This window comes from Mizuhopecten yessoensis, unplaced genomic scaffold (assembly GCF_002113885.1).
Source record: "Mizuhopecten yessoensis strain PY_sf001 unplaced genomic scaffold, ASM211388v2 scaffold10409, whole genome shotgun sequence".
NCBI classification, from domain to species: domain Eukaryota; kingdom Metazoa; phylum Mollusca; class Bivalvia; order Pectinida; family Pectinidae; genus Mizuhopecten; species Mizuhopecten yessoensis.
The window spans coordinates 635,329-653,608 of record NW_018408532.1 but is presented as its reverse complement, the minus strand read 5'-3'; the positions used below and the strand labels follow the sequence as shown (position 1 = coordinate 653,608).

General features: G+C 38.2%; 1 protein-coding gene across 4 annotated transcripts in view; it reads right to left on the bottom strand.

Moving 5' to 3' along the window:
• LOC110460482 (5-hydroxytryptamine receptor 4-like) overlaps positions 1–18,280 on the bottom strand; it is a 131,333-nt gene that overhangs the window by 54,128 nt on the left and 58,925 nt on the right. For all 4 annotated transcript variants that reach the window (XM_021513420.1, XM_021513419.1, XM_021513422.1 and 1 more), the window contains exon 2: positions 7,142–7,219. The gene's annotated coding sequence lies outside the window, so the exon portion shown is untranslated. The remainder of the gene's footprint in view (positions 1–7,141; positions 7,220–18,280) is intronic.

Here is an 18,280-nt window from a genome sequence, read left to right as displayed (position 1 = left end):
ATGGCTACGTAATACAATATATATGTCTACGACAAATCCGGCAAAACATCCACTGTGAGAATATATCAGTTCATAATACTGGTCAGCAACGCGATGTTTGTAAACATGTTTGCAATTGATTGGTGCATACATATAGTTACACAAACAATGGAAATGTGTCAACTATTGGCTTCAAACGGATATGTGAATTGTAGAAAGCGAGTCTGGAAGAAAATTTGTCAATTCACATGCTGCGATATCACTGGCATATATTGCATATACTTATTATAGACTACCTGATTATAGACAAGTGTGCATACTTGTCAAAGATCTCATGCGCGTTATCACGTGTAAAGACATTGACATAGCCCAATGCATATTTTCACATGTCACGGTTCGTTATGGCCTTCACGCGCAGTTTCACATATATCGGTGTTTAACGTTGCATTTATACATGTTATGGCATAGACTGTCATTGCTTACACTAATAAGGGTGGGATAAAGACCATATCTATGCTTACACTTGTACGTACTTGAAAAAGTACGACACATAAACAATATACCTGTAATGGTTTGACATAAAGATGGGGCATAGACTATATCAATGTTTAAACCTGTACGTACTTGAAAAAGTGTGACACATAAACAATATACCTGTAATGGTTTGACATAAAGGCAGGACATATACTATATCTATGCTTACACTTGTACGTACTTGAAAAAGTACGACACATAAACAATATACCTGTAATGGTTTGACATAAAGATGGGACATAGACTATATCAATGTTTACACCTGTACGTACTTGAAAAAGTACGACACATAAACAATATACCTGTAATGGTTCGAAATAAAGATGGGACATAGACTATATCAATGTTTACACCTGTACGTACTTGAAAAAGTGCGACACATAAACAATATACCTGTAAGAGTTTGACATAAAGGCAGGACATATACTATATCTATGTTTACACCTGTACGTACTTGAAAAAGTGCAACACATAAACAATATACCTGTAATGGTTTGACATAAAGGCAGGACATATACTATATCTATGTTTACACCTGTACGTACTTGAAAAAGTGCGACACATAATCAATATATCTGTAAGGCTTTGACATAAAGGCCGGACATATACTATATCTATGTTTACACCTGTACGTACTTGACATAGTGTGAAATAGACCATACCCTCCCACAATATACCAAGGTTTTGACGAAGACTGTCTGTGTGACGTTATCTATATATGTTTTCACCTGAAATCCTTTGATACAGATTACCTGTATGTTTAAAACGTCAACGAACTTGAAATAGACTATCGGTTTGTTTATACATGCAAGATATTGACATCACCTGTCATATATGCTTGTAATCATTTAAAACATGTCATAATGAAAATTGTTCAAATTATCAAAAGAAAAAGAAACAGATGTCACGAAACATTTAATTCACTACCCTACTACGGTACAACGTTCATGTAGATTTAAGTGCTCTAAGCGCCTACCTTCGTAAAGACGCCAAAGAACGCCGACCGTCTGAAGGTATACGACGTTAAGCCAGACGCTTTGTTGTTGTAACCGATCGTTAAATGGTCCTCTTACATGCAAACGCATTTGTGTTCCAGACATTAGTCAAGCTTTCAATTCATCTTCTCTAGAACTCTTAATCGTATTTATATCATCTGCATACAAAAACACTATAAACATGCGTAGTTTCGTTATTGTAAAGTTTCGTGAATAATTCAGCAATTATCTCCAGCCCAGTGACAACTAAATTCTCACTACAACAGCGAGAGAAACAGTGTTCAACTGCTACGCATTGTGGCTCTGAAGTGTAACTCTGACTTCCTTACAATGGAATTGCTGGATGAGAAGGTTAATTTTATTTTCTCTTTATGCTGTATTCTATATTGATCTCGGGTTACTTGTCCCGTTAGCATCATGTTGTAAGCGGCAAACACCCATGCATATATAATGAGGTGGGCCCGGGTCGAGCAAAACTATTCCCCGAAACTACACACATGAAGATACTCGGTCAAACCCGATTTTATTGATCCTTACTTTATTTTTACCTTCCGTCGCTACTTTGAAATTTTGTTTAGCTTCATGAATAATACAATATACGGGTTATGATAGACTTTCGTTCATGTGGAGTATTCCAGCAATAACTGTAACGTTCCCGTGAGGTTTTGCCTTTTATAAGGACTGCCTGGGACGTTGGGGAGGCAGGACCTAATGGCAGATATCGTTTATTTTAATACTGGGCTGCTCTTTTGGAAATAGGTAAATGATAACAGAAAATAATCTGTCTAATAATTGCTTAAATAATAAGTAAGATAAAATCTATTAAAAAAAAAACATTCAGTCGATGCCGATAGAAAACAAAAACTATAGATAAAAAAACGGACATTCACAGCACCATATGTCGATTTCTTTTGATCTTTGTTTTTTTGTTTTGTTGATTTTTTTTATTTTGTTGATTTTTTCCCCGCAAAAGTGAGTGATTAAGATTTCTGATAAATGTGCCAGTCTGTTAGGTAGTTTGGGAGCCCCCTAGCTGACAGATGGTGTATTCTCAATCAAATTAAGAACGCCGCCTGGGATAAATTCAAAGTTTATAAATAACGCAACGATTTGTAAATTGATTACATTCTGCGGGTGTGTTTTAACGTTTGATATATCCATTGAGTTTGTTAAGTGAATACCATCGTATTGTAAATTGACTTGTTACAATGTTAATAGAGGCGTCATGGTGGTAATTAAGATATTATGTAAATATAAATGTTATAGTTTAAATAGAGCTGAACCGTAGTGTAAATACAGCTATTGGAGTATTAATAGAGACATCAAAGTGTAAATAGCGATTGTATAGTGTAAATAAAGACATAACAGTGTCTTTGTGTAAATACAGGTTTAATTATGTGTAACTTATAACGTGTTAATAGAGATATTTTGAAATGTAGGAAAAACCCCATTAATAGAGACATCAAAGTGTAAATAGCGATTGTATAGTGTAAATAAAGACATAACAGTGTCTTTGTGTAAATACAGGTTTAATTATGTGTAACTCAAAACGTGTTAATAGAGATATCGAAGTGTAAGAAAAAAAACCACAAAGTTTAATTAAAGTCGTATAGAGTAGGAAGTAAGTAGAGATATTAAAGAGTAAATAGAAATATCAAAATAGAAATAGAAATATCGTAGTATATAACATAGGATATGCTAGTGTGAATAGGGTTTACAAAGTGTAAATAAATAGTTATTGTGTAGATAGAAATTGAGTGTAAAGGAAGAAGTATCATAGTGTAAATCAGGGTATAAAAGTGTAATAGGAGATACATGTACCTAATTGACCGCACTCGGGTTTTGGTTCCCCTGTAGGCAAAAGCACATTGAAACCTTTGCCGTGTAACGTAAGGTATTTTAGTTTCCCTGTCCCAAAGTAAACTATGGTTCCTTTGCCTTGTTCTAGATGATGTTTAGGGCTCTCTGTGTTCCACAAGCACATTGAATCCTTTAGCGTGTTATGTTTGGTATTTTAGTTTCTCTGATCCCAAGTAAAACATTGATTTCTCTGATCCCAAGTAAAACAATGGTTTCTCTGATCCCAAATAAAACAATGCTTTCTTTGTTATGTTCCTGATATTGTTTTGGTTTCTCTGTGTTCCACAAGGACATTGATTCCTTTGCCGTGTGGTATTTGATGTTTTTCCATGTTAGTGTTATTTCATAAAATCGATTTCAGATATAAATCTATCATAAATATTCCTAAATTAATTAGATAATGAAATGTTTGGTTCTTCAACTTTCCAAAGTTCATCGACTTCACTGTCCCTATCACCGAAATTACCGGTGATCAACGTTCTCGTCTTCACAACACACATTACGGATTAGTGTTTAGAAGACATCAGGAGGATCCTCAGTAGAACAAGTTGTTTTGACTTTGGCTGTTAGGTCTATGTCAGAGTCATAGCAGGCGAGAAGTGTGTTTCAAGTTAATTCCCCATATCCATTACTGAAGTGCGGAGAAGTCGATTGGAAATGTTGATGACTTTACCCTCTGTCCAACCACAAGTATCACAAGCTCAGACATTACCACGTCAAACAGGTTTTCCAATTTTGTTGTGATTTGTTTTAACTCAACAGTAGATATAACACACACAAGAAACTTGAAAATATGCTTCATATACTATAATAAATTCTTCCTATAAAGGAATTACTAATGCACGTGTATGTGATATTGATGTGTTCAAAAGTACTGAGGCAGACTCAAGAAAATCTCCCATTAGCTTTAATGACTAAAGGATATAAAGACAAACATAATGTTATAAAATAGGTATATCATAACAAATATTATGTCATTATGTGGAAAATGCAATTCCGATTACAATATTATAACCTATGTAATGTAAACGGCCCCTTCTCAATTATGTTCTTGAGGTAGTCTCTTCAGGGCTTTATTAGAACAGGACACAGAGAAAAGTTTCCGTGTCTGCAAGGTGTCTCATCAGTGTACCAGTACGAGGGATCACTTTCCGTTTTTGTTGGGATTCCAATACAGGGTACTTCTTACTACATGTTTGGTTTTAAGTACAACGATGCTGCCAACTTCAGCGACGCTTTCATGACCTCCTGCATTTACTCAAAATAAAATGAATTATGGTAAAACCATTATCCGCTTAAAAACGTAACATTCCTGCTAATTCTGGGTCAATGGGAGTTGGGTAATGTTAGGTAAATATGGTTAGCGTTGGCGTTGATGGCGTTCCCGACGCGTTCATGTCACGATAGGTGCATCCTGTATATGTTACCTCTTTATGTTGTATCCCATTTGGTAACGTAAAAAGCTACAATTTCGAAGAGAAGAAAAACACTCAAGAATAAAATGGGAGCGCAATAGAACCGACCATAGGAATAGAAAAGACAATATAGCAAAACGAAAGACAACGAACCGTCACAAAATACCAGGCTAGCGTTCGGGGACAGAAGGAACATCAAAGCAGAAAAGGTACGCCAGCCCCTCGTTATGGGTATATGGTACAGTAACAGATTTGTTTGGCTCTCTGCATTTACGAAACAGATTTTGAAATAAATGTTTTCCTTTTTCTTGTTTCTGGAGACAATCGATGTGTCCTGTCAAATACAGGGAAAGCAGGTAGTCACCAACGTTTTAAGACACCGCTCTAGTGAACATTTCTATCATAATGGTAAACAGTGAAATAAGTTTGTGATCGGGTCATGTTGACATACAGCATATACAATGGTTGCAAAAACGGTAACATGGCAGATATATTCATGGGTAGTAGGTTATCATTGAAATAAAATCTCAACTGAAATAGAATCCCTGTTACTATCTGTCAAAATCCACGCCATTCCCATCGAAGTTGTATTTGTTTCAGGCATTTGCATGGGTTTGCAGATAATATTCGATCTGCACAAAAGCAAGTGAAGATGCATCACCTTTTTAAATATGACTATGTAACAGAGTTCTGAGTTTCTCTTTCATCAACGGATGAACATAAAATACAGCTACCCGTCTAAATTGATGAACTACAAAATTGGCAATGACTTCCTTGATGGAAGTTTCAAGTAAATTAGGCTATGATTTATTTTAGATGAGTAATGATGACAAGGCCGACCTCTACAATGTATAACTGGCGTGTGCTACTTCTTTGACATTGTACGTTGCTAATGGCAACACAATGTCATACTCTATTTTGATAAATACCAATCAGGAATGTCCTAAATAGCTACCAGGAAGCACCACTGAAGTATTTCCGTGTACTGATGCGGGTATAGGCCTTAACTGTTGAGTTAATTGCTCTGACGGTAAAATGTACAGCCCGCGGGATAATCAAATTAGCGAAATTACGAGTAACTACGCGTTGATGAGGTTCATTTCTGAAGTGGAGAAGAGGGAAGAGTTGATGGTAGTATGTATGTAAATGTAAGAAGCTGTAACCAAGGGTAACAATTTTACGGTCACCCCACGCCAGAGAATCGTTAAACGAGCCATAAATCGGACTGGCATGTCGTATATCACTGCTATACATACAGCTTATGATCGTAACGCTAGTTCCGTACCCCATGAAGGTCAAGGTCAAATGTACGACATGTGTGTTTTATTTATATTCTAAGTGAGACACTAAGAGTTATTTCGCCTTTATTCAATTTTTGGTACGTCCTAAACGTAACAGCAAATACTATAATCTATAATGCTAGACATGGCTATATATCTTAAATATGCGCGCGTAAATATTATATGTTATGCTATAACAATAGCTTTACGCCCTGAATATACAGAGCGTATGATACTTATACAACGGTTCCGTCATTGCCGTCAATAAAATATTAGAGTTGGCATACGCTATATTCAAGTTGTATTTTACAAAAAACGTGCTTAACACAAGCTGATATTCTGACTAATGATTTATTAAAGTATGGACGAATTAAAAATTAAATTTGACTTGGAGTACAAGTGACATTTTTAGAATGATTAAATATGGTACAAAGTCATGTGAATCCTAATTGTGACTTGTTTTATCTTGTACTTTTAAGACACCAAAACCGCTGACATTATTCTTTTAGCTCTGTACCTTTGGGAGAACTGTTATATCACGATATTGCGATTTTATTAATACGACACAAGATCATGCACCGTTACGAAATCTGATCTTACTTACATGGCGTATAGTTAACCTTTGGTAGCAATATTACTGCGCTGCTAGGCGGAGGAATCCAGGTTGAGTTGCACGTTTATTGCATGTTCATTTTTTGTCAAGACAATAAAGCGTGTGGATATTTTCTCCTATCTAGAATTATGTACTTTTATGTCCTTCTCCAAAAAGGTAAAAGCACCTAAAACGTTCGTACTACTTTGTCTCCACTAATTATACCCGTCACGTGTACTAGGTACTACTTTGTCTCCACTAATTGTATCCGTCACGATGCGATTTTCAGGTCCTAGTTTGTCTCCACTAATCATACTCGTCAACTGCACTAGGTGCTATACTGTCCCTATTAGACGTACTACGGACTATTTGTTTCCCCTTCAACATTATCCACGCCATCATGCAACTCTCTAAAAGAGATTGCTTCTACAAGAAGAAATGTATTCATTTGTACCCAATGAAAAATCGTGAAACCTTTGCACTTACCTTTGTAAATTGGGTAGATGTTTGTCATGTCATCGATGTCACGTTAACTCTTGTATTCCCTGACAAAAGCACATCAATCTGAAAGAGTACAAAGAGGAATGTCAGTTGACGTAGTCCTAACTTTAATGCGTGCATTAGGATAGTTTGTAGATTTAACTTAACGCGATCGCGGGCCGCAACGGATCACCAATTGTTGTGGTACTATCGATACCAAAGTTTGTCTATTCATCAGTATTTGCCTCCTTAAACTGCTGCAGAAGTATATTAATTGGAGAATATTACATGGCAAAATCCATATCACATGCCATATCAGCCCGAGGTCTGATATTGGTCGAGGGCTGATATGGCATGTGATATGGATTTTACCATGTTTAAAGCCCTCGGTCTGATATTGGGTCCTCGGGCTGATATGGCATGTGATATGGATTTTACCATGTTTTATTCTGTTTATCATATACTTGAACATAAATTTTGATATGCATTTTCCGACCGGCCGGTCTGATACGTGATATGCATTTTCCGACCGGCCGGTCTGATACGTGATATGCATTTTCCGACCGGCCGGTCTGATACGTGATATGCATTTTCCGACCGGCCGGTCTGATACGTGATATGCATTTTCCGACCGGCCGGTCTGATACGTGATATGCATTTTCCGACCGGCCGGTCTGATACGTGATATGCATTTTCCGACCGGCCGGTCTGATACGTGATATGCATTTTCCGACCGGCCGGTCTGATATGGGTCACGGGATTTTAGTCGTACCATATAGGGCGGGAATTCCGTATTTAGTAGTAAGTATGTGATAAGACTTTATATCTGAGGTAAACGCTGATAAAATCATCAGCACGAACATCTCTCTACATGTACGTACGAGATGAGTCAACACGCAGACAATTCTCATCAATAAACATAAACAACAATTTAAAAACAGCTAACATGCGTTGTTAATATGGTTACTGTATAATCATTCTCGGGAGATGCTTTAATGAATGATCCGCTGATTAAAACAAATATTTAGAAATCTGGTACTCGATTTGTAACTGTGTGTAGCGTACGAACACACCTACTATAGACGCTAGTGCGCGAGGTAAACCAAGGCATGTTAGAAATGCAACACAAAATGTCCTCCGTCACCTCGCCGTCACGATAACTTTAGTTCAAATACATATTACATTAAGACACAAATACGATTGCTTTCAAATTAAATTAATAAACAATAGAGATAAGCAATTAGTACAGCCTCGAGGAAATATACGGGTTGAAGTGAGCGCATCATACAATGATTTGTACAGCATCACATGCACAAATTTAGCTTTGAAACCCTTTTGGGATTCTTATTGGTTAGACATAATTGCAAACATGAAACAGTTAATTATTATTCAATTCTGATAGGCACTTTATATAGGAGTGATGGTAATTTGATGCCGTAATCATGAAATCAAAAACGCTTGTATCATATGTTTCTAGGGACTGGGAACGGTTGTTAACGGTAATTTGCCAATGATCTATTCGAGAATCTCGTCAGCTAAAGTGAATACATATGTGTAAATGATAAATTTTCTACATTTTGATGGTTTCATAATACAATCATGAAAACGGGGTTCCTTCTAGCTGTTTGGCGAAATTTGGAGGTCCTTCGTACGGGGACAACGTACATTGTACATATAGTAAAGGCAAGTAGGGTACACATGCATTGCGGGGGTTTCTGTAGGGGGACAGTAAATGTAGTTCCATAGTCTTCGTAGGGAAGGGAGTAAAGGTTGGGCCCTTGTAGGGGATAAACGAGCAATAGTGGGCCCTAATAGGGTGTAAATATGGAGTCATGCTAGGAAGAATTGTAAATGTGAGGCCCTTTTAGGTTATTTTTGGAGCTTTTGTAGAGAGTAAGGTAAACTTGGGGGCGTTTTATGGCATAAGGTAAAGGTGGGTTAGCTAGTAGGATAGTAATGTAGTTTGTGGGCCTTGTAAGGAGTACAAAAAGAGCTCTTCCATGGACAGAGTAAAGGTCACGGGGGAACTAGTGAGGATTAAAGTGGGGGCCTTGTAGAGAGAAGAGTATAAGTTCGGCCCTTGTAGAGAGTGGAGTATAAGTTCGGCCCTTGTAGAGAGAAGAGTATAAGTTGGGCCCTTTGAGAGAGAAGAGTAGAAGTGGGGTCCTTGTAGAGAGAAGAGTAGAAGTTGGGCCCTTTTAGAGAGAAGAGTAGAAGTGGGGCCCTTGTAGAGAGGAGAGTAGAAGTGGGGCGCTTGTAGAGCGGAGAGTAGAAGTGGGGCCCTTGTAGAGAGAAGAGTATACTCGGGGCTTTGTAGAGAGAAGAGTATACTTGGGGCCCTTGTTGAGAGAGGAGTATACGTTGGGCCCTTGTAGAGTGATTTAATGTTGGTTTCTTGTAGGAAGTAAAAGCTGCGCGCTAGTCGGGCTTAGAGTAAAGATGTTGCTCTCGGTAAGGAATAGAGTTCTTAAGCCAACTGTACCTTCATGACATCCGGTGTGACGTCAGACATGAAATCAGATTTGTAATATCCTTCCATTTTGACACGATCTATATGACAAACACGTTATCCGCTACGTGATGTAGACAGCGATCAGGCCAAACAATGTCCTTCAATATTTATGAGCGCGTGTAAAGGTTATCGTCTTTAATCTCCTTCTTACGTTCAGGATGTAATGAAATGGCCTGTTCGATAGAACACGTCACGTGTAAATTGGACATAATCGCCGCCTAAGACGTGCTAATGAGTCGCGCGGGAATTATATGACGTTTAGTTAAAGGCAGTAGCAAATTAAACATGGGTGGAAATTGTTTCCCTTGTAGCTGTAAACTAGAATTCCGGTATGTTTCTCATACCCTAAAGATCGACTACCTGGCAAGTGTCTGTAACTAATGTGTCACGACAGGAAATATAGAATCTATACAAGCCTAAACATCTTCAATATCATACATATATAAAAACATTTCTTAAAGGTTAAATGCACATGATCTTTAATCTAACACATGAGGAAATAGGAACAAGTACATCGTGAGCATACCACACATCGTGTAACGTTTGGCGATCGTTCGAGTGTCAACTCGTGCTTCGTTTTCTTTTGTTTCGTTTTTGCATTAATACTGTAGAAGAAATGATATTTCTAAATCTGACAATAACGTATTAACTCATTCACCCCTAAAATATCACAATGAGTTGGTCTAACCTTTGAATTGGAAGGGTTTAAATGTGTCTTCAGGGGTGAATGAATTAACGAAAATAACGCACATTTTGCATCTGGTTAAATTTACCACGCCCGAAACTTAACCGGGTTATCGAACGATGTCACTTGTCACGTGCTTTACGGGTGCACGTTTGTCGATAACTGTATGACCTATGTAATACTATCATATAGATGGTATCCTAGCTTTGGTGATAATTTGCATAAAATGATTATAATTTCATTCCGATTTCAGATTAGTTCTGCTATCATACAGCTCACATTATCTTGAACTTAATTAATCTGTTCATGTTGTACATGTATTTTACTGGTTTCAAGCAATTTTTAGTGAATCATTTAAAAAATAAAATGTTTAGGTGCATTCCGTAGCGGCTGGTAAGCGAGTGAATCCGAAAAAATGGTCCAACCGAAAAACAAAACAAAGCCAAAACGCTGCTTGATTTACTCTCTTTTCCCCTATCAAGGCCCTGTTCTGGACCCGCTCCTTATGCATGAATCCACTCTGAACAAGGGCTAGCTACGCCCCTGGTAACGTCTACATATGTAAATAGTGTCTACTTATACAATACGTGTAGTGTGTTACCGTTGTTACGGAACCTTGAAAGTCAAAGCGTAGAGATATAGAAATGAAGTGAGACTGATCACAAAACAATCATGGGATATTTAAGCATTGAACTGCTTTCATTTGGCAACCATAGGCAATATGAATGCCAACTTGACAAAGGCAAATTCAATGAAGCGCGCTAGTGCTTCATGTTTGATTTGCTTTTGTCCAGTTGGAATTCATACTGCCTATAATTGCCAACTGAAAGCAGTTCAATGCTTAAATATTCCATGATTAATTTGTGATCCGTCTCACTTCATTTCTATATCTCTACGCTTTGACTTTCAAGGTTCCGTAACAACTGTTCAATCAATTCAACATACATGTAAATACACAAGTATGCGCTGTTCCATCAACTCAACATTACATACGTGTTACCAACTAGAAATCAAATAATTCCACTTAGATCGGTCATAACGCACTTCCTGCAATTGTCGTGTATCTACGTCAATGTAATTGTAAGTGCCAATCAAATGGACGACTTGTTGGGGCGGAGTACTACGATGTCAGGTTGAGCTAAATTTGAAGATGAAGTCAAGCTGTTCTATTTGGTTGTGTGTGTTTTAATTCCAGTGAGAATATTCACTTACTTGTAAATTCATAGAAAACAACAATTGCAACATCTTTCATATCAATTCGTCTTGTATACTGTTCAGCAATGTTTTATACTTTATAAAAGTCATTGAGTATGTAAACAATATACAATAAACTGGGATGTTATATATATATAATGTGTAATCCACGGAGTAGTTATTAAATACGGTACAAATGTCATCGTCCACTACGAAAGGTCGCAAAGATCAATGATGATGACGAAACGGGGAAAGGCCATCTCGTTGATATTTAATTTCAAATATTTCGATTCGAGACGACATTTAATAAAGTTAAAAAAGATTATATCTTTTAAATCTTCATTAATTACAATGATTGATCGTTCAAAAGTGATGCTATGTTAGAGAAAGTTTTTACGTGTACAGTTGTAGCTACCGACACTTTCCCCCTGAGTAGTTACCGTTCTTACTCTCACTGGTTCGGGGATTGCTAGTGATCTTCAGAAATAACTTTAATTGTTTATGTATATAAACATTCACTTATCTATGTCAGGATAGTGGCCGGCGAATATATAAATAGTCCGACACTTAGTGTGTTGAAAAATAAACACTTCAACTGTACTCAAATGTTAAAACACAGATGTTCGGAATGTTACTCAACACTTAATGTCATTGTTTATTTACGGGAGTTTTGTCCAATAAATTCTTGCGTATGCTGGGTGGACTGGATGTTGCTATTTTATAACCGTTTACGAAGAACACTTCGCCTTGGCCCATTGCGGAGTTGATTAAGCGTCTCTTAACATTAGCCAGGTCTCAAAAAGTATATTAAGAATTGTTTTAATAAAGAAAGACTTTAAGATAAAAGACCATTTAAGCGGCTAGAGTCCCTGTTTTGGGATTTGTGTGTTTACAGATAGGTCGAGTTGTGCGTTCTTTGATGGGTCGATAAGCCTGATACAAGGTGGGAAAGAAAGTTTTATCAGATTAAACAAAATGTAGATGTTTGGTTTATAGTTACAAAAGATCGTGGTACAAGATATCTCTTCAATCAAATCCAACAGAACAAATTTTCCCTGACCGAGATTTTAAAGAATGAACAGAAACACATATAGATTGAGACCGCATACTGTGCGTAGAGATATTTTTAGTGAGGATAAATAATGGAGAAATGCAATACAGGTAGTTTATGTGAGGGAAGAGATTCCGACTGGAATACTTTTGTTTCGGGTATTTTCAAGTTGCCTCTAGTACCTCTGGTTGCAAATATATGAGAAAAAGCAGTGAAACAGTTTAACAAATATTTTTTTTTTCACATTAAATATATATAGGTGCCCCAATAAGTGTTGGTTGGCTTTCATGTTTTTTGTTTAACTCGAGCTAGTTAATTTTGAAATTGTATTAAAACATGAGGTTAACCGAGAGTCTTTTACAATTTTTTTAATTCAACTAAGGAGACTTTGAGGAAAAGTATCTCCCATAGCTTTCATATGACCAAATGTTTCTTGTGAAAATAACTTATTTTCAATTCAAATCGGGAAAATAATTGCTCCAAATCATGACGTCACAAAGGAAGATGACGACGCAAGCAGTGTTGCATGACGTCATAATTTAAACATAGACCAATGGAATCGCGTCCAGGGTGTTACCCACTCGAGGGGTAACCAAGTCTGTTCACAGCCAGCAGGCTTATCCAATGAGACGGGGGAGAGTAAACCTGACGTTTTGCGGGAGAACCCCGATTGAGGTGCAGTATACCAGGATATTGACAAGAAGTTGGTAAATAACAGAGGAATGGTACGTGCACATATAAGGTATATTCTCACAGGAATTGAGAGAGATCACATACCTTTGCTGTACACTGACGGCCTTCAACTCAGACTCGGTGACACATTCGTGGCATTTTGCCGTGTTGTATAAATGGATTTCTCAGAAATAAGATTGATGACGACACATTGGCTTATGAAAAATGAATAACTGCAAGCCATTTAAAAGTGAAAATAAATCGTGTTCTTTTGATACAGCACAAAACAGAATTGGCATGTTTTATTGTTCCTATGGCTGCGCTCAGATTGTCATGCAATGCATTACCTATGAGATAATGACTTTTGTGAAAGATGTATTTTCCCATTTGTTTCAAACCTGGTAGTCAGTTTTGATTGATTTGTGTACAGCGCAAATGTACAGATATATACGAAAGACGGTTCATTTGGTTCCAACGCCTACACGAGATCATGTATACAGACATAGAGACGGTTCACTCAGGTATCAAACCCACACAAAATCCTGTATACAGACAACGCCTTCACGATATCATGTATACAAACATTGAGACGGTTCACTCAGGTATCACGCCTTCATAAAGTCCTGTATACAGACAACGCCTACACGAGATCATGTATACAGACATAGAGACGGGTCACTCAGGGATCACGCCTACACAAAATAATGTATACAGACAAAGCCTACACGATATCATGTATACAGACATAGAGACGGTTCACTCAGGTATCACGCCCACACGAGATCATGTATACAGACATTGAGACGGGTCACTCAGGTATCATGCCTAGACAAAATAATGTATACAGTCAACGCCTACACGATATCATATATACAGACATAGAGACGGTTCACTCAGGTATCACGCCTACACGAGATCATGTATACAGACAAAGCCTACACGATATCATGTATACAGACATTGAGACGGTTCACTCAGGTATCATGCCTACACAAAATAATGTATACAGACAACGCCTACACGATATCATGTATACAGACATAGAGACGGGTCACTCAGGTATCAAACCCACACAAAATAATGTATACAGACAACGCGTACACGATATCATATATACAGACATAGAGACGGTTCACTCAGGTATCACGCCTACACGAGACAATGTATACAGACATAGAGACGGTTCACTCAGGTATCACGTCTACACAAAATCCTGTATACAGACAACGCCTACACGATATCATGTATACAGACATAGAGACGGTTCACTCAGGTATCAAACCCACACAAAATAATGTAAACAGACAACGCGTACACGATATCATGTATACAAACGTAGAGAGGGTTCACTCAGGTATCACGTGTACACGATATCATATATACAGACATAGAGACGGTTCACTCAGGTATCAAACCCAAACAAAATAATGTATACAGACAACGAGTACACGATATCATATATACAGACATAGAGACGGATCACTCAGGTATCACGCCTACACAAAATAATGTATACAGACAACGAGTACACGATATCATATATACAGACATAGAGACGTTTTTCCAAGCTGAAGACGGTATACGAGATCATATATACAGACATAGAGACGGTTCACTCTGGTATCACGCCTACACGAGACAATGTATACAGACATAGAGACGGTTCACTCAGGTATCACGTCTACACGATATCATATATACAGACATAGAGACGGTTCACTCAGGTATCACGCCTACACGAGATCATGTATACAGACATAGAGACGGTTCACTCTGGTATAACGCCTACACGAGACAATGTATACAACCATAGAGACGGTTCACTCAGGTATCACGTCTACACAAAATCCTGTATACAGACAACGCCTACACGATATCATGTATACAGACATAGAGACGGTTCACTCAGGTATCAAACCCACACAAAATAATGTATACAGACAACGCGTACACGATATCATGTATACAGACATAAAGACCCAGTGTTCAGACCACGCCTACATGAAACCAAGTGTACAGACCACGACATTACGAGACCCAGTGTACAGACCTCGCCAATACGAGAACAAGTGTACAGACCACGCCAATACGAGAACAAGTGTACAGACCACGCCTACATGGGACCCAGTGTACAAATCAAGCATGCGTGAGACCCAGTGTACATACCACGTATACACGAAACCCAGTGTACAGACCACGCCTACATGGGACCCAGTGTACAGACCACGCCTACATGGGACCCAGTGTACAGATCACGCATATATGAAACCCAGTGTTCAGACCACGCCAATACGAGATTAAGTGTACAGACCACGGCTTCATGAGACCCAGTGTACAGACCACGCCAATACAAGACCCAGTGTACAGACCACGACAATACGAGACCAAGTGTACAGACCACGCCTACATGGGACTCAGTGTACAGACCACGCCAATACGAAACCAAGTGTACAGACCACGCATAGATGAGACCCAGTGTACAGACCACACATACATGGAATCCAGTGTACAGACCACGCCAATACGAGATTAAGTGTACAGACCACGCCTACATGGGACCCGGTGTACAGACCATGTCTTCATGAGACCCAGTGTACAGACCACGCCTACATGAGACCAAGTGTACAGACCACGCCTACATGAGACCTAGTGTACTGACCACGCCTACTTTAGACCCGCTGTCCAGAAAACGCCTACATGAGATCCAGTGTAAAGACCACGCCTACATGAGACCCAGTTTACAGACCACGCCTACAAGAGCTCTTACATACCCACCCCTCCTACTGGAGATACTGTGTACAGACCACGCCTATAAGAGCTCCAACATACCAACCCCTCCTACAGGAAATACTGTGTACTGACCACGCCTATAAGAGCTCCAACATACCCACCCCTCCTACTGGAGATACTGTGTACAGACCACTCCTATAAGAGCTCCAACATACCAACCCCTCCTACAGGAGATACTGTGTCCAGACAACGCCTATAAGAGCTCCAACATACCCCCCCCCCCTACTGGAGATACTGTGTACAGACCACGCCTATAAGCGCTCCAACATACCAACCCCTCCTACAGGAAATACTGTGTACTGACCACGCCTATAAGAGCTCCAACATACCCACCCCTCCTACTGGAGATACTGTGTACAGACCACGCCTACAAGAGCTCCAACATACCAACCCCTCCTACAGGAGATACTGTGTACAGACAACGCCTATAAGAGCTCCAACATACCCACCCCTCCTACTGGAGATACTGTGTACAGACCACGCCTACAAGAGCTCCAACATACCCACCCCTCCTACAGGAGATACTGTGTACTGTACACTGGTTCACACCTACACGACCATCATTTACAGAAAGCCAATTGTAGGATTTTAGCGTAGTAAATGATAATAAAGTTTACCATTACGACTTGAGACTTACGGCTGTTTTAAAGTGAAACACTTAATATATTCTTATTTAGGTTACTGTTACCGCTTAATAGTGTTCTCAAAGTATTATTACGTACAACTGACATCGGTTTGTATTTAAAGCAACACAAATAATGCCAACAATGTTAAAATATACAGCGTACATCTTAAAACTCCTCAAGGACGAAAGATGATTACGGAAAAAATAGAAAATAAAATGTTTCAGTATGCAAACATTTAAAGTCGCGTAATCGCAGGGAAAATTGTTTAAACATTTCATCAACGTAGACATGTGCTGTCTGACGTAACGAGTATGCGACGTCAATAAAGCATACATGTACGCTAATACATTGTACTGCATTAACAGATGCAATGTATCACGGAAATTGTCATGGAGTGCTATAATTTCTAATTTGAGGACCACTGCCAAAAACTGTAACTGCACAATGGATATGGGGTTTTTCTGGTATGACAACAGCTTTTATAAATCATTTCCTAAAAGAAAAGGATACTGATTGAGCTACGTAGTCAACGACATTGTCCTGGCCAAACAGTTATAGCCAAAAAAGTTAAGGGGAGAAAACTGTAAGTACGAAAAACCACAGTGCACGGGCTAGGATCTTTAAGGTCACATATAGACTTCATCTTTCACAGGAAAGCGGCTTTCGTCTGTCATTGGCTATTTTTTTAATCAATGACAAAAAAAAATGCAATTAAAACATTCCTGTTTTTTCTTTATTATTTTGATACCTTTTGACAGTTTAAACATTACTTTGCATTCCCAATAAGTTTACAGGGCACTGCGTGTAATGATAGGATACGTGTGTCAAAATGATACAGCACAGACCATCTTTTTAAAAGAAATTTCTTGTTTCAATTTGTTTTGTATTTCCTATCTATGTCGCAATCATCGGCATGTCAAAATTCAGAGAAAAGGCATTTCTAGTTTTCAAGATAATGTCGCTTTAACACCGCGTGGACAATAACCAACAAACAGCACTCAAGGAGATTCCCCGTCTAAATGAAAATTGCCTTCAAGGCAAAAAATAAAAAATAAAACTTGTACGTGATTGGGTTTGGCCTTGAAAAGGAAATATATGTTATCAAACAAATGGATCAATTATTGTCTTAAACTATTGAGAGAGAAACAAAATAACGGCGTATTATATAATCTTTGACGCACAATAACAGATCTCGTCATGTCTAGTTAGACAGCTCTCGTGTTACACAAAGCTCATCGACACCCCCTGTCAGGTCGAACACATTTAAAAATTGTAGCCACTGACAAATCCCGGAAGTGAAGCTGAGGTAATAAATTGTACATGTAGCATTAACATTTAGTTATACTTGTACATTTGTATGACAACTACAGGGAATCATTTCATTAGGCGAAAATGTAATGAAATACAATAATTAAACCTGATGACAGCTTCAAATTCAAATCGGTAAATAATAACATTAAAACTAATTACAAGCACACAGCATTAGAAATCGTTTAAAGTAACGATTTTCAAGGTATTTAACTGAACACATTATTTTATAAATAACGGTATATTTAAAATTGGTTTTACAGTTATCATGTAATATAGCCTAGTTGCACTCCCAGCTCATTGAATG